Source organism: Mercenaria mercenaria, chromosome 3, assembly GCF_021730395.1.
Source record: "Mercenaria mercenaria strain notata chromosome 3, MADL_Memer_1, whole genome shotgun sequence".
Classification (NCBI taxonomy): Eukaryota; Metazoa; Mollusca; class Bivalvia; order Venerida; family Veneridae; genus Mercenaria; species Mercenaria mercenaria.
This window is the reverse complement of record NC_069363.1, coordinates 95,996,136-96,015,192: the sequence shown is the minus strand read 5'-3', so window position 1 is coordinate 96,015,192 and position 19,057 is coordinate 95,996,136. Positions and strand designations below refer to the sequence as shown.

Sequence of the window (19,057 nt, the reverse complement as noted above, 5' to 3'; positions counted from 1 at the left end):
ATTTGAAGGCTGTAGCTTGAGAAATGTAAAAGTAGGTCACTAGGTCAAAATCAAGGTCAAATTTTATTTCGGAATACAAAACTATGCATGTGGTCCAAATTTGAAGCCTGTACCTTAAAAATGTGAAAGTAGGTCACTAGGTCAATGTAAAGGTCAAAGGTCATTTCAGTACACAAAACTATGCAAGTGGTCCAAATTTGAAGGCTGTAGCTTGAGAAATGTAAAAGTAGGTCACTAGGTCAAAATCAAGGTCAAATTTTATTTCAGAATACAAAACTATGCAAGTGGTCCAAATTTGAAGCCTGTACCTTCAAAAATGTGAAAGTAGGTCACTAGATCAATGTCAAGGTCAAAGTTTTTTTCGGTACACAAAACTATGCATGTAGTCCAAATTTGAAGGCTGTAGCTTGAGAAATGTGAAAGTAGGTCACTAGGTCAAAATCAATGTCAAATTTCATTTTGAAACACGAAACTATGCATATGGTCCAAATTTGATGCCTGTACCTTCAAAAATGTGAAAGTAGGTCACTAGGTCAAAATAAAGGTCAAAGTTTTTTCCAGTGCATAAAATTATGCATGTGGTCCAAATTTGAAGGCTGTAGCTACAGAAATGTGAAAGTAGGTCACTAGGTCAAAATCAAGGTCAACTCATGTCAAGGTTCATCTTGCCACTCAAAAATATACATGTGGTCCAAGTTTGAATGTTGTAGTTACTGACAAGAACATTTTAAAAGCTTTTCCCTATATAAGTCTATATGAACCATGTGACCCCGGGGCGGGGCCATATTTAACCCTAGGAGGATAATTTGAACAAACTTGGTAGAGAACCACTAGATGATGCTGCATTACAAGTATCAAAGCCCTAGGCTTTGTGGTTTGGACAAGAAGATTTTCAAAGTTTTTCCCTATATAAGTCTATGTAAACCATATGACCCCCAGGGCGGGGCCATATTTGACCCTAGGGGTATAATTTGAACAATCTTAGTTGAAGACCACTAGATGATGTCACATACAAAATATCAAAGCCCTAGGCCCTGTGGTTTTGGACAAGAGGTTATTCAAAGTTTTTCCCTATATAAGTCTATATAAACCATGTGACCCCCAGGGCGAGGCCATATTTGACCCCAGAGAAATAATTTGAATCATTTTGGTAGAGGACCACTAGATGATGCTTCATACCAAATATCAAAGCCCTAGGCTCTGTGGTTTTGGACAAGAAGGTTTTCAAAGTTTTTCCCTATATAAATCTATATAAATTACAAAAATAAACAAAGGGCCATAACTCACTCATAAATTGTTGAACCAGTCTGATTTTCAGGGGGACACAACTAGGGTACCAATACATCATTCTGACAAAGTTTGGTCAAAATCCCCCCAGTAGTTTCTGAGGAGATGCGATAACGAGAAATTGTTAACGGACGGACGGACGGAATGACGGACGGACGGACCACGGACGCAGAGTGATTTTAATAGCCCACCATCTGATGATGGTGGGCTAATAAGTGTTTGAAGTTTCAATTCATTCCCACAAGTGGTTACTGAGATACCAGCTTACATACAAAACCTTAACCAAAAACTGTTCAGTCAAAAAAGGTGCATAATTTTGTAAAAAAAGCAAAACAGAGTTATGGAACCTGTGCAATGTAAGTCAGTTTATTTTATTTATTTATTTTGTTGGGTTTAACGTCGCACCGACACAATTTTAGGTCATATGGCGACTTTCCAGCTTTAATGGTGGAGGAAGACCCCAGGTGCCCCTCCGTGCACTATTTCATCACGAGCGGGCACCTGGGTAGAACCACCGACCTTCCGTAAGCCAGCTGGATGGCTTCCTCACGTGAAGAATTCTACGCCCCAAATGAGGTTTCGAACCCACATCGATGAGGGGCAAATGGTTTGAAGTCAACGACTCTAACCACTCGGCCACGGAGGCCCCGTAAGTCAGTTTATCACAGTGAATAAGTGTTGAAGTTTCAATCCATTCCCACAAGTGGTTACTGAGATACCAGCTTACATACAAAACCTTAACCAAATCGGGACGCGGACGCTGACGCACGGATGAGTCCAATAGCTCTACTATTCTATGAACAGTCGAGCTAAAAACTGCTAAGTCAACAAGAACTGTCCGTAAGACAGCACGCTCCACTATTCGGCGATTTGACAGTAAAATGAATATGTCTCAATAAGAGACTTTAAAAGGAAGATACACCAAGGGGCATAATTCCGCCAAGAACACAAATTAGAGTTATTGGGATTGTTACCACACATGCAGGGGATGATGGTAAAGATATATACTGGGCGTCATTGAAAAGTTACCACTTAATATAAATATATACCTCTTTATTTTTTATACAATATCGACGTCACTTTTTCATGGCCTGTACATGGTCTATTACTTATAGACCCTGTCTGATCATGTCTCCTAACCCATTCGTGACTGTCAGGTGAGAACAGCACATACGACGTGCAATTTCATGACATGAAAGTTTGGTGTCAACCATGCAAATGGCCCGATGGCGTTGATCGTGCCTTAAACGTGGCATTCTTAGCAAAGATATTATGTTTTTTAACGTATTTCCTTTAGTCTGCCGACTAACTTTCAAGTGCGATGAATGATTTGTGATAGAATGTTCGTACATGTCGACATTTCTTGAAAAAGTCATTTTGCACGTGCAGCCCAGGCCTCAAATGGAGTTCATCGAATTTAACAAATTTTTACACCAGTGACGTCTCAGTTGCGTCAAAAATGTAGTCGTGTTATGCTTTTAACACAGTCAAATGCGATTTTTAAAATATAAGGGCCATTAGGGTGGTAACTTTTCAGTGACGCTGAGTATATTTTGAGTTTCAAGTCATTATCTTATATAGTACCAAAGTTATGATAAAGATACAAATTTCAAGTCTTTATCTTATATTGCATTAAAGTTATATCCAAAAGCGAAGATTGCAAAAAAAACTTTTAAGTACAAATGGGGCATAATTCTGTCAAAAATACAATTAGAGTTATGGAGTTTGTACCCACACATGCAGATGATGATTATAAAGAAATACTTTTAATTTCAAGTCATTATCTTTTAAAGTACCAAATATATATCTATAAACGAAGTTTTCGAACAAATTTAACATGAAAATAATTCCTTACAGTAAGATATAAGCGATAGTAACAAAGATATGACAGAACAAGACCGCCATGAAGGCCCTGTATTGCTCATCTGACCTATTGACCTAAAGATCATCAAGATTAACATTCTGACCAAGTTTCATTAAGATATGGTTATAAATGTGGCCTCTGGAGTGTTAACAAGCTTTATATTTGATTTGACCTGGTGACCTAGTTTTTAACCCCACCTGACCCAGATTTAAACTTGACCTAAAGATCATCAAGATTAATATACTGACCAAGTTTAATTAAGCTATGGCCATGAATGTAGCCTCTAGAGTGTTAAGTAGCTTTTTCTTTGATTTGACCCAATGACCTAGTTTTTTACCCCACCTGACCCAGATTAAAACTTGACCTTAAGACCATCAAGATTAACATTCTGACTAAGTTTCATCAAGATAAGGTCATAAATGTGGCCTCTAGAAGACTAGAATGTTAACTGGTTTTTCCTTTGATTTTGACCTGGTGACCAACTTACAGACCCCACATGACCCAGATTCGAACTTGACTTAAAGATCATCAAGATTAACATTTTGACCAAGTTTCATGAAGATACAGTCATAAATGTGGCCTCCAGAGTGTTAACGAGCTTTTCCTTAGATCTGACCCGTTGACCTAGTTTTTAACCCCAGATGACCCAATATAGAACTTGTCTAAGATTTTTTTGAGAGTAACATTCTGACCAAGTTTCATTAAGATTGGACCAAAATTGTGACCTCTAGAGTGTTAACAGTCAAATTGTTTGTGCTCAGGTGAGCTAAAAACAAAGCTTGCCGAAAAAGTTTAACATTAAAAATAACCTAAGTGTAACACCTTGGTGACCTTGACCTTGGGTATAATGGGCCCAGCCCCTGTACATACTTTGTTTGTATGCTGGACAATGTTTATGTAAAGTTACAGTAAGATATAAGCAATAGTAACAAAGCAAAGATAGCGGAAATGTACGGAAAAAGTATTCATTGGATCGGATGATGAAGTAACCACCGGCAAAGATCCTATACAGTTAAAACTAGAAACTACTACTGGCCATCATTCCGGTGTTATTTGTGTGACTGAAACTTGACAGGCCACTGTTCCCTATAGTGGTGAACTTGTACATGAAGTTTTATTTAAATATTCCAAATCACTTCCTAGATATGGCTCCAGACGGACGGCACCAAAACTATATCCCGCCACTTCGGCGGGGGTTAAAAATGTATACGAAGTTCTTGGTCTGAATTAAGCCTAGCATGAACAGGTATTAAAATATTGCTAAATCTTGGGCAAACAAAACATGATAGATACACTATTTGTGAACAAATTGATAAGCGAACAGCTAGAAAAACCAGTGTATAGGTTAGGCGTCACGGTGGGAGACATAATTATGGCCGATTGTATAAATTTCCAGTCTTGTAAGTCAGAGTCCTGACCAGGCCCTTTCAGCCGGGTGCAGCGTCTTGCTTAAACATCTAAGCGCCCGGCTATGAAATTTCAATATATAAATTTTCATGTACATACATTTTATCACCTGTAAAAATTGCCTGTTTTGATCATGCCCGGAGGCAAAATCGATATTATAGGCGCGGAACGTCGTCACGGAGAGTGTTTCAAACAATCTGCTTATTTTACCGCCAACTGTCAAATTAAACTTTCATTTCCGTGCAAGACATTTTTTTTTGCAAACCACATTTTATTTTGAGCAGAAATATATCAGTTTCAAATATTTGTATATATATCAAACAAACTTTGATATTGCATGTAATCAATTTTGGTATAATTCAAAATGAAACCAGTTGGCAGAAATTGTTTAGTTGTGACTAAATAAAATGGATGCTAGAATTATTCTAGTTTGTTATTAAACCTAACACACCACAGTTTCAAGTGGATCGCTATGCAATGCAATCAAATGGATACCGTTCTGTGTCTTACTTGCTTGGCCTTATCTCTCATAAAATGCTGTCCATGATCTACGTTAACATCATATTTACCATTAATGCACGCTTTATTTCATATGAATGTACTTAGTACTGTTGTTTTTCCTTCTAAAATCAAGCCTTCCCTTCAACTAGCATTTAGTATGGCATTATCTGGAACATTTTAATATTCCGTGTGCCCACAATAATTGTTGATTTAAGATAGTAAAGAAAAAACCAGTGCTATAAATGAACGAACGCATTTTCATTTTCCTTGGTATGATTCATCTCCTTGATGTCAGCAGACTTCAGGAAAGTTGGAAAAAATGGCAGGACATTTGGCCCAGCAATGCCTAAAAATCTGCCGGACCGAAAAAAAATATGCCGGACCGAAGAAAATGTCAGTGTACCGCATACGTTGCTTTTCTCCATCATATACAAGCCAGGGGTGATTTTTAGTCCATTTCTCATTAAATGTTCGGTCAACCCTCTTATTTTCGTACATTTGTTTCCTTTCACTACGATTGTAAGGCGTTAATTTACGTTTCTTTCCCAGTTCTGCCCTGGCATAAAGCCTACCCTTACAGAAGCAAGCCTCTGTGGCGTACATGCTGCGTATTTGCTGTGTATATGCCGCAACACAGTAGTACATTTTACATACATCGCATGCCGCGTACTATTTCGATGAGTACACAGCATGTACGCAGGAGGTCACTAGTACACTTCAAGTACGCAGCACAGACTCTGAAAATTTAAGGAGTACACTGCATGTACGCAGGAGGGACTTGTACAAGAAAATAGTACACTGCATGTACACCGCAGATACTTTGAAATTTGTGCAGTACACTTCATATACGCGGGAAAGACTTGTACAGTTTCTTTTGGCATTTATACTTAGTTTATTTTTTATAAGTTAAAGTCTGAAGTAAACTTCATATACGCGGGAGGGACTTGTTCATTTTCTTTTTGGTGTTTTTAGGTAAAAGTCTGAAGTACACTTCATGCAGGAAGGATTTGTACATTTTTTTTTTTTTTTTGGAAGCAAAAACTTGATTTCCGAGTAACTTTTATCTTAATAGCATAGAATAGTTCAGATTACCAGTATTCTGAACAATGAAAATTTGCCAAACTATTTGCAATGTTCATTTCTGAAGCTTACATCTTAGTGATTTCTGAGCTGCACCTTGCATGCAGTGTAAAAATATATTCTTTTTCATTTTGAATTAATCCTGGAGCTTTCTAACTTGGATAATTGAAAAGCCTTATTTGAACTTCGTTGCATTACATTTTGTAAGACATGAAATAATTACCAAGATAATGCCTCAACAGCGCCGGAATCAGAAGAATTAATAGCTCTCACTGTTATTTGAATACTCTTAAGCAAAACACCATTCTATCATGTTTTATAAAGGCTTTAATGCTCATTATGTTAACTCATTAAGGCCTCACCATATTAAAACATTGTTCATTGGATTTGCCGCTCGTATATTTTCAGAACGTTTTTGGCTAATTGCGCTCGCCCCATTGGAAAAAATCAATCCAAAATTTTTTGGTGCGCTACTTTTTACGGATGTAAAAGTGTATAAATGCTTATATAATTCCAGTCCTAGATTGTTCTCAGATGGATTTTAATCAAAATAAATACTAGGGCTGTCACTGATTGGGTCTTAGGCATATCGACAATACCGATATATCAGAAGACAAATATTGACGATACATCGATATATTGATTATTAAGTTAGATTAACGATCTATTTGTTCATATAATACTATATACCTTCCTGTAAATGCTATTTTAAGTTTTATTGCCTACTTTCCATATTTCTGTTTGATTGTGTTGTATTTGTATTTATGAAATAAAAGAAATATATAAAAATTAATAACATCTTTCATTAGCTCGACTATTCGAAGAATAGTCTAGCTATTCTACTCACCCTGGCGTCGGCGTCGGCGTCACACCTTGGTTAAGTTTTTGCATGCAAGTACATACAGCCATCAATTAAAGGCATATAGCTTTGAAACTTATTTTTTCTTTTTCTAGGTCAATTACCAACCTCTCTGGGTCAAGTCCCATAACTCTGACATATATTTTGAGCAAATTATGCCCCCTTTTGGACTTAGAAAATTTTGGTTAAAGTTTTACATGCAAGTTACTATCTCCAAAACTAATGCAGATATTGATTTGAAACTTCATGTGTCTTCGGGGTTATAAAACTAGTTGATAGCAGCAAGTCCTATAACTCTGACCTTCATTTTGACCAAATTATGCCCCCTTTTGGACTTAGAAAATTCTGGTTAAAGTTTTGCGTGCAAGTACATACAACTATTTCTAAAAGGCATATAGATTTGAAACTTATTTTTTCTTTTTCTAAATCAATTACCAGCCTCACTGGGTCAAGTCCCATAACTCTTACATGTAATTTGAGCAAATTATGCCCCCTTTTAGACTTAGAAAATTTTGGTTAAAGTTTTACATGCAAGTTACTATCTCCAAAACTAATGCAGATATTGATTTGAAACTTCACATGTGTCTTCAGGGTTATAAAACTAGTTGATAGCATCAAGTCCCATAACTCTGACTTTCATTTTTGCCAAATTATGCCCCCTTTTGGACTTAGCAAATTCTGGTTAAAGTTTTGCGTGCAAGTACATATAGCTATTACTAAAAGGCATATAGATTTGAAACTTATTTTTTCTTTTTCTAGATCAATTACTAACCTCACTGGATCAAGTCCCATAACTCTTACATGTATTTTGAGCAAATTATTCCCCTTTTTGGACTTAGAAAATCCTGGTTAAGTTTTGCGTGAAAGTACATACAGCAATTACTAAAAGGCATATAGATTTGAAACTTATTTTTTCTTTTTATAGATCAATTACCAACCTCACTGGGCAAGTCCCATAACTCTGGCATGTATTTTGGGCAAATTATGCCCCCTTTTGGACTTTGAAAATCCTGGTTAAAGTTTTACATGCGAGTTTCTATCTCCAAAACTAATGCAGATATTGAATTGAAGCTTCACATGTGCCTTCGGGGTTATAAAACTAGTTGATAGCAGCAAGTCCCATAACTGATATGCATTTTGGTCAAATTATGCCCCCTTTTGAACTTAAAACTCTTTTGATATTTAACCTTTTTGGGTAATATTTTCCTGCTTCTGGGACAATATTTCGAATAGTCGAGCTTGGCTGTCTTACGGACAGCTCTTGTTTTTATTTTGCCTTCACTCCTTTTTTGCATTCATCCAAATTTACAACTTTGTGAACTTCAGTTGTTTTTTAGGGTCTGAGTGTTTATTTGGGTAGTTTTTTCTCCCTGTAAAATATCGATTTTTGAAAACTTTTTGGGAATCGATAATCGATCGACAAAAAAAAATCGTTGATACATCGATACCATTTCTATCGATGACAGCCCTAATAAATACATATTACGCACACATCGTCTATAATAAATCATAACACTTATATTTAGTTGCATTAAAGTTGTTTCCCCTTGATGCAGTTACGCCATTTTCTTCAAATGTTTACCAAATTACATGCTACAAAAATTGATTTATTTCATTGAAAAGTGGATGAAGAAAAGCATACTAATTTATTTGATAACATCAATCTACATTATTTTGGTAAGGGTAAATACTTATTGATGCATGTCACTTATCTTTTTTCTGTTTTTTTCTGTCCAAATGATCAGCATTTGCATACGAAAGTTGGTGGGGTAAGGAATTTACATTATCACAGCAGTTTCGCCACAAGAGTACACAGCATGTATGCAGCAGGAGTACACAGCATGTACGCCGCAGGACTCGGGCCAGGAGTACACAGCATAGGAGTACACAGCATGTACGCCGCAGGGGTAGTACACAGCAGGCTTATTTGCATGTGAAAAGTGTATGTGCCGCGTACATGCTGCGTACTATTTCCCGCATACTAAATTCCTCCAGCGTACATCCTATGTACTGTGTAGTCCACAGCATGTACGCAGCAAGTAGTACGCGGCAGAGCTCATTTGCATGTCAAAAGTGTACTACAAACGTACTATCGGTGTATGTGCGGTGTATATCCTGCATACTATTTAAAGCCCTTAATTTCAGTACACATCATGTACGCATCATATACGCTGTATGTACACAGCAAGAGTACGCAGCAGGCCTTTTTCTTCTGTAAGGGTAACTAAACTAAAGGAACCAGCACGGGAGCCATCTGGTCTAGTCGCGTAATGGCTGCCAGGTATTTGAACACTAATTTTTCACTTGGCATGGCAACAGAGGTCTAAATTGAAGCTAGTTTCTGTTTAAATTTCATTGTGGATGTATTTTTGACATTTTGGTAGGAAAAATGGGAGAGCAGGTTGTATTTGGTGAAGTCAAGCTCAATTTTAGTATGAGTAGTATCTCCAGGTCACAGCAGTGTGATTTTGATGTCAGTTTACAGTTAGCAAATGTGACCAGAAAAATATCTCTTAGAAGATACATGACCCCTACTTTTCTCTTCATTTTATATCAGTTTTATCATAACTCTTTAAAATGAGGTAAGGATTTGTTCTCTGAAATGGGTCTAGCTATGTTTGGTAGCTCTTTAAAAAAGGTCAGTTTTATACAGAATATATATTAGGGAAAACTATTTACCTTATTGTGACCATAATTATGTTAGTGACGCCATTTTGGTATGTTGTCCGAGATGTTGCGGTTCTCGGGGTACGATAAATGCCGGTCAGTCGGATCGCATCCGGATTAAGAAACCGCGGACTGCATCAAAATTTTCCAGTCATGTCCGACTGACCGATGACTTTCCGGAAGTCTGTGTCAGATTATAAGACTATTTCACTGATCGTAGGTGCAGATGGAAATATTCGGCTTGGGGGTAACTGTTTAGATAGTTACGATGCTCTGTAGAGTTAATGCAAACAATTACCTGAGTGCCGGACACTGCAGTCCATACCTACAACCAGTAATTTATACCTTTTTTGTATGCATACTCATCAGATAACCTAAAGAAATAAAAAAATAAAACCAATGTGTTTCTTGTAGGCACTACTTTACTAATTACTAGGGCTGTAACGATACATTTAAATATCCGATTTAGTCAAATATACAGTTTTGTCCGAATTGTATTCGTTATTCGCCATGTTCCGAACCAAATATTTATGAATATATAATAAAAACTGCATGAACCAAACTAAAATTACTTGAATTTACCTAAAACACAAGAAATCTACTGAAGAAGCTCCTGTTTCATAGCGCATTTTGGATTAATCATTCTTTTTCTTCGTATTATCCCACCCACAACTGTTGCAGTAGACAAATATTTTCACAACATTGATTTGATAAGTTATAGGGCCGATATATGATGTTGGTTTACCATTAATAAAATGCTTTTTGTAATTTTCTGGGCTTGAAATGTGATTGTGGCTACTGAATTTCAGCTCGGGCTACCGATTTTTCGCAGGTACAAGCCCGACCAGGCAACTGGATTTGATTAAAAAAACATGCTAATTAAACAAGTATAGCATCGTGATTTCATATGATCTCCATTAATAAAGGTTTATTGTTCAAGAATGCATCATGCACCATCCAGACTGAGGAACGCTTATTGAATTATTGTTGTTTCTTTGCACTCACATGTGCTGACAATGAAACGCAAAGTGTCAAAGACGTAACCGCAGCGCTAATTGGCTGAATACAATTACCTCTAGTGTAATGGATAATTTGATTAGCTTTCACACTTCTCACAGAAATCTCGCAAGTACATGAAATAGGCGGAGCTTAAATTATGCAATCAGCGTGTGTATGTGTGTGCGTTTATTCCGCACTCGTTTTGACATCTTGCAAATTGTCGACAGTCCGAGTAGCAGTAATTGGCGAGTGCGGATCCTAAAAAATCGTGCGTTTGAGGTTAGATTTTGTTTGGCAAGGAGTGACATGTCCGATGATTTGGGACTCTGGCGAAGCTGATCTGGACTGGAGTATTCAGAGTTAAAATTGTTCGAAAACATGGCAAACATGTCTTTTTTTATTACTTCAAACATGCATAGATATCTGTAAAACAAAATGTTATATGGTGCAAAAATTAAGTATTTTATGGAGTTAAAGTTCAGGCTAGTGAAATTGGTGTCGCGCTTCGAAAATTTCCTATCTGGTAGCCAGAACGGGCAAGTGGATTCAAATCTGAATTTTGTACACTGCTCCTGCCAAATATGCATCGTCCGTTTTTGGTTGCCTCAAGTCATTTTTTTTGCAAAGCAGTTGACACTTTTAAGTAATTTGAATCCAGAGCTCTTTAAACTTATATGTTGACTCTGTGTGTGTGGTTTTTTTTTTACTTTTTAACAGTATTATTTCACAATCACAGTGTTTTGAGTACACAGTAAGTACTATAATATATTGTTGGCAAAAGCCACATAATGTTCAATGACCTTTTAGTATAGAATTCATATTCATGAATAAATATTCGTATTCGTCACCCTGGCCTGAATTTGTGATACGTATCATATTCGCCCCTTAGTGTATTTGTTACAGCCCTACTTATTACATAGCATAATAAATAATCACAGTATTTCTCAGATATCACAGTTGTAATACTAATGTGATCTACCATATAATAATGATTATAATTTACCACAGGATGTTATTGAACTTATCTTGTTTTGATAATCTAGTGACTGAAACAAAATGTAAATGATATCGATACCACCTCTAGATAGTTGTATTAAATACTTGTTCCTTTTGTTTGTTTGTTTCGGGTTTAACGCCATTTTTCAACATCAGTCATGTAACGGCGGGCAGTTAACCTAACCAGTATTCCTGGATTCTGTACCAGTACAAACCTGTTCTCCGCAAGTAACTGCCAACTTCCCCACATGAATCCATGGTTCATACAGAATATCAGAGACAAAATTCAAGTACTTTTCAAGGACTTTTCAAGGACTTTTTACAATTTTTCAAGCACTATTTTTTTTTCAAAACCACGACCTAATCTGAAAAACTTTTATTATGTAATGCAAAAATAAAACAACAATCACTTGTCACACGTTTGAAAATGACGTAATTCGATTATTTGATTGATGTAATTCACTATTTTGCTGAGGTTTATCACTATTCTTGTGATTTTTTAGCGCACTCCTACTAATGATACCTCAAAATTTTGTCACACGACGTACAAACTACTTCGTTCTGTCTGCTTTATAGGGCTTCAGCCACTGTTTATATTCGTCTTTTGTCTCCCGCTTACTTGAGTAAACATGTTTATTTTTCTTACTCATTTTAATTCATTGGAAACACTCGCAAATAGCTAAAAATTGCGAGTTATTATTCCCCGTACTTTTTTAAGCTGGCCATACAGCTGGCAAAACCAGGCGAAACATATCTTAAACTTTTTATCACTACTTCATCTATCCATTTACTCATTATCTTAACAATAGTTTTTCATTTTAACTAAGTACTTACATTTAAATAGTAATATAAGTCATAATTTAGTATATTCTTAATATATTTTTTTATATATATCTTTTTTCTCTCTCTTTCATGCATGATGCCAATCTGTTTTTATTGTGATAACTTTGTAGATGACAGAGGCGGGTGTGGCACTGTGTATGACCCTCTCAGGCCCCTTTTCCCTCTCTACATCTTTCTTTCGGTAGGTTGGGATAAGTACTTTACTTGGGGAATTAGGTTTTCTGTCTCACACTTGTCACACACCCGACTGTCAACTACTAATTTCTTATTTTATGCCCATAGACTTGTATTTTTACTTGCATGTACCAATATAATATGCTTATCTTTTTTTTATGCTATGCTTTAACCATGTACTTTTTTTTACAGCCTTTTTTAATAGTTATATTATTTTTACATATGTTTGTCGGGAAATAGCTTTAAGCTAATGTTTTTGTTATATATAGTATCCGACGTTAAATAAAGTTTCTTGTATCTTGTATCTTGTATCTTAAACGGAAACGGAAACATGCAAACGGTGATATAGTAGAAATAGCACTCTGTAAATATCGATAAAGTGTGGCCGTAGACCACTATAATAGCATACGAGTGACCCGATCCTGCAATTTCACGAATTTATTTTCATTTTCTCCGATTTATTTTAAGCCTTAAATTCTTTTTGCAAAGCAAAGTTACGGAAAGAATATTTTCAAGGAGTGAAAGGTCAAATTCAAGGAGTTTTTTTCAAAATTCAAGTACTTTTCCAGGTTTTTTAGGGGTTTTGTCATTTTCAAGGAGTTTTCAAGGACTACCATCGAATTCAAGGACTTTTCAAGGCCTGTGCGAACCCTGTGAATCAGAGGTGGAGGACTAATGATTTCAGACACAATGTCATATATCAAATAGTCACGGAGAACATACGCCCCACCCGGGGATCGAACTCGCGACCCCGAGACCCGTAGACCAACGCTCTTACCTACTGAGCTAAGCGGGCGGCCTCAATACTTTTTCCAGTATATATAATTTCAAACTGCATAATGATATAGTGCACTGGCTTGCCCGTAAAGCTTCGGCATTTACATGCAAAAACTTATTTCCAACGGGGTCCATACTGTCACATTTAGATCTTAAGTGATTCTTAACAAAACTGTGTCACATGATGGTATAAAAGTGATAATGAAATCACAAGACAAAGATCTTACGTTGTCATATTACATATTATAGAGTGGTTAATACATCATGCAACAGTTCAGAGCATGTGGTTATTTTTGAAAATCAAGATCAAAGTTTTACCTATTTGTGAATTAAATTTAATCATAAACACAACTAGTTTTGATAAAATTCATAAAAAATATACCTTAAAAGGTTTAAATTCTCAGAAAAGGTCAATAAATAACGATTCTATACCGCCTATTGGTTTTCAAAATAAAGACCACCCTTATCAGGTGACAACTGCAATGGTCGACAAAATGTTGAAGACAGGGTACCAATTTGAAACTTGTGTGTATAACTTGTGTTCAAATTATGTTGCATGGATTATTTTATGCCAGATTAAAAGAAAAATGGATTAGAAATATGGCAGTGGCTAGAGAACCAGAATCGGTTCCCTAGACAGCGAACTTATTCGTCTGGAACCGGTTCTCTTAACCAAAATACCATGCATAGGCTAGGGAACCGGAATTTTATTTCTATGCATAATGCTGCCGAAATCCGTTTTGTTTAGAACTCGGTTAGTATCATGAATGTTATTATCTTAATTTATTTTACCATGCCCTTGCATTTATCTGCGTTTACTGTCTCCAAAAGTGTACACGCCGCATACTGTGTCCACCATATTGGAATGATATAACTAGTACAAATGAAGGCGTGAAAACTACTTTGCCGTTTTTAAATGTTATTTGCTTTAAACATGTACTATGTTTAAATTATTTAAATATAAATTAATATTGATTTGTATCTGCGTCATTACATGTAAACTTTATGAATAAACAAAATAATTTAATTCCCGTTAAAGCTTCATGTGGATTCTTTGATCACTTAAAAATCCTGATTTGTAACACCTCGGCATTTCATGTGCAACAATTTTTGGATTAAAGTCTGCAAGTAATTTATAGCAAATTGAAAAGATATGTGATCAATACTAATTAACAGAAATTACTTAATTTGTTATAACTGTTTCTTTTATTTTATTGTACCTTTTTTGTTTAATTTTCAAGTTTATTTCGGCTTGCTCCAATGCCGACGATTTCCGCATTCATTCGTACTTTAGTTTATTTTATCATTCCAATATGACAGACATGTATGCGGCGAGTACACTTTTGGAGACAGAGTAAACACAGAGAAATGAAAGAGCATGGCTTCGTGATATGGTAAAATTAAATAAGATAAGAACATGCATGAAACATACCAAAAGAAACAAAGTGAATTTCGGCAGTTTAATGCATAGAAATAAAATTCCAGTTCCCTAGCTTATGAATGGTACTTTGGCTAGAGAACCGGTTCCGGACGAATAAGTTCGCTATCTAGGGAACCGATTCCGGTTGTGCCACTGCCTAGAAATATTTTAAAGTAAAAGATGAGTCCATTGCAATTCTTTTAATGAAATTATAGCGCAACAGACGATTCCTGGTTAGGTTTCAGTACGCGATTCGTTTCATCTCAGAGATCCGTAACAGCATCTAAACATCTCGGAGTTAAAAATTTTTAGCTATGGAGACAGTTGTTTTAACCAGCTTTTTTTGGCAGGTACCAGTACCACCAGCTACCAGTACCACCACGTATTAAAAGTAATAATGTTGAGCGCAAATAACCAATCTGCGCTATTTACCAAACGCGCAGCGCATATAACAAATTTTTGTACGTTGGTTATATGCGCAACGATTTACCAATCGTTGCGCAGAATAAATTTAACCTGCGCGATTTACCAAATGCGCAGCGCAAATAACAAATGTAACTTTATATATCAGAAATTTGCATTTCGTGTTTGATAAATCATGCAGTTGGTCAATTTATTAATAAATATAGATGTCAAATGCTGAATATCTTGGTACTTAAATTATGTGTCATAAATTTGTTTCTACATCAGTAAATTCACGGCAGTCGGTCACCAGGTTTTAATACCTCCGATTTTATACAAGATGCAATAAAACCCAAACATGCGTGAAGGTGTGATTTCCTCCAGCTTGCACACGTCGTCCTCTGGTTTGTTTTAGGCTATTTTTATAATTTTCTACTTCACCCGAGCACACACTTAGCAAAATATCGTTTTTATTATATTGAAATATCTTGAAATTTCACAATAATATTCTTTTTACCAACGGGAGCATATCTCTCAACATGTCTAAGATAAAAGATGAAATAAAAAAGTCACAGAATTAAAAGCAAATTCTTACATATCTTATCTATATTATTGTTATTATTATTTTATAGTACAAAATCGATTGAATAAAGAGTAGGCCTAATTTTCATCAAAACTATATTTTGTAGCTGCACATGATATGTGTTCGGTGCCCTGCGCTAAATGAAAATCTGGAAATTACTCTGATAACTTGAATATCTTTTATAAATCGTATTAACTTTTAAATAGATTTACGATTACAGACTAAAACTATGGTGTTTTTTACAAATCTAAATGGATCTATAATGTTACACCTGTAACTTGCGTGGGAGGTCGTTCCTGCGCTAATAGCAAAGTTTGAAATCACACTGTATTTCAAATATATTTCATTCATAAATCATACTATTTATGTAACTTTACAATGAATACTGTAAAAAAATGATTAGAAAAAGAGTGATTTCTGTCATAACGAGAATGAACGGTTACATTTTTTATCTGCGCAAGATGTGCATCTGCGCTAATAATAAATCTGGAAATTACTCTGATAACTTGAATATCTTTTATAAATCATAGTAATTTTTACTTTGATTTACGATTACAGACTAAATCCATAGATTTTTTACAAATATAAATGGATCTATAATGTTACACCTGTAACTTGCATGGGAGGTCGGTCCTGCGCTAATAGCAAAGTTTGAAATTACACTGTATTTCAAATATATTTCATTCATAAAACATGCTATTTATGTAACTTTCGAATGAATACTGTAAAAAATGAATAGAAAAAAAAAAGAGTGATTTCTGTCATAACGAGAACGAAATATTACATTTTTTATCTGCGCAAGATGTGTGTCTGCGCTAATAATATCTTTTATAAATCATGTTAACTTTTACTTTGATTTTCGATTACAGACTAAAACTATAGTTTTTTTTACAAATCTAAATTGATCTGTAATGTTACACCTGTAACTTGCTTGGGAGGTCGGTCCTGCGCTAATAGCAAAGTTTGAAATTACACTGTATTTCAAATATATTTCATTCATAAAACAAACTATTTATGTAACTTTCAAATGAATACTGTAAAAGAATGATTAGAAAAGCAGTGATTTCTGTCATATCGAGAACGAAATATTACATTTTTTATCTGCGCAAGATGTGTGTCTGCGCTTATAATAAATCTGGAAATTACTCGGATAACTTGAATATCTTTTATAAATCATATTTACTTTTACTTCAAATATATATTGATCATTTCTTACAGATCGTATTGATATTTTTTAATGTTATGTACTACAATAGAGTAATTTTCGCCAGAACGTGAACAAATTTTAGTTGCTGCGCAAGATGTGTCCTGCGCTAATAGAAAATCTGGAAATTACTCTGATAATATGAATGACTGCCATAAACCATGCTAACTTTTACATTGTTTAACAATTACAGACTCATATTGCAAATCTCGGTTTTAAAAATGTGTCATAGATTTATTTCAACATCAGTAAATTAATGGGAGTCAGTCACCAGGTTTCAATATCTGTAGTATGATACAATATGCAATAAAACTCAAACATGCGTGAAGGTGTGATTTCCTTCGAATAGCCACATCGTCCTCTCTATTCTTTTTATAACTAAAGTATTTTTACTTCATTCGATCACACGCAGTCATTTTATACCGGATATTTGAAATATCGGTGTCATTTCAGGATTTGATATTAGCGCTGGATCGACATCCCGCACAGGCTACGACGTTTAAAAGTTAAAAAAATAAATTACAAAAAAAAAAAAACTTGTGTTATTAAATATACTTTGGATATTTTGTATCATTTTAAAGTTTTTTAACACCTATGACAAATGACTCTTAATACCGTCGTCAACAGAAATTTTTAGTCCATAAACTACCAGGGACGTGAGCATCTCATTGAAATTACCGCATAAATACGCTCATTTACTTTAAAAAAAAATGTTTTTCTTGTTCTTTACAAATTAAGCACAGTCAGTTCACACCTTTACGCGTGCCTGATCATCGTCAGTTTTAAGATTAAACAGTTTTATGTAGGCCTACAAGTCTAACCCTCTAATGATATTCATTTTTATCGGGAGATATCATCCATATGTTAAAAGCGCAGACTCATTTACCAAACGCGCAAGACAGTTACCCTGCGCATATAAGAAATATATAAGGTTGCCCGATTTACAAATCGTTGCGCAGGTAACAAATTGGTTATTTGCGCTGCGCGATTTACCAAATGCGCAGATTGGCTATATGCGCGTAACAATAACACTATCATGCTTTTATTTCATTCTCACTTTTTTATCTTTGATGTTTTCTTTCAATGCTTTTAAACTAGTTTTATTCTTGCACTTGATATGCACCTGCTAGTTTACCCGAAAGGGGCTTAGAAATATTCACATGCTAACTTGGTAAACATGCTACGTTTCCCCATTACAACATTCCATAATAACCGTCAATCAGAATCTATTAAGGTTCTTATTCAAATGCTCTTTTTTATTACACCTACCACAACAATGTTATTTCACTTTAAGTGGCATATTGATTTTTATAAACAATTTTCTGTGAATCGCGCGCTGAAAAGTTTTTTCTAGACCGGAAGTTGTTATCATAACAAAAGGCTGTGCGCATGTTCGAACCACGGAGTTGATAGCAGAAACGCGGAGCCATTATTCTTTATCATTTGCGTAGGAGCGATCTCAAGGTTGGGGGAAGGGGAAAAAAACAAAAAACTACTCTTCCCCTTATTGACAATACATATAGCTCTCCAAATCCTTGTTGACCAGTGCATCTAAATGCTGTCTCAAATTGGCTTCTTTCCTTTATCTGTGGAGGATCTTTGGAAAACTTGAAAGTTGTGCCGACAAACATATACCCCATAAAAATGCAAAGCAGAAAGAAAATCTTCCTTGGATTAGTTATGAGCTAAAAAAATTAATCAGAAAACGTGACAGGTATTTCAAAAAAAATGAAAAAAAGTGCAGATCAATCATTCAAAAATAAGTATAAAGATCTTAAGAGATCGGTTCAGAGGCAGCTCAGGAGAGCATACTGGGAATACATTGAGGATGTAGTAACTCCGCAAGAAAATGACAATGATTATTCGGGGAAAAAACGTTTTTGGACTTATATAAAACATAAGAATTCAGACAGCGGTGGAGTGAGTCCTTTGAAAAGTAATGGAATCTTACACCCAGATCCACTGGATAAGGCTACAATTCTGAACAACCAATT

General features: G+C 35.4%; 1 long non-coding RNA gene across 1 annotated transcript in view; it reads right to left on the bottom strand.

The window, feature by feature from the left end:
* LOC128555796 (uncharacterized) overlaps positions 1-18,429 on the bottom strand; it is a 31,542-nt gene extending 13,113 nt beyond the window's left edge. The window contains exon 1 of the long non-coding RNA XR_008370362.1: positions 18,333-18,429. This is a non-coding gene — a long non-coding RNA (uncharacterized LOC128555796). The remainder of the gene's footprint in view (positions 1-18,332) is intronic.
* Positions 18,430-19,057: the final 628 nt, after the last annotated feature.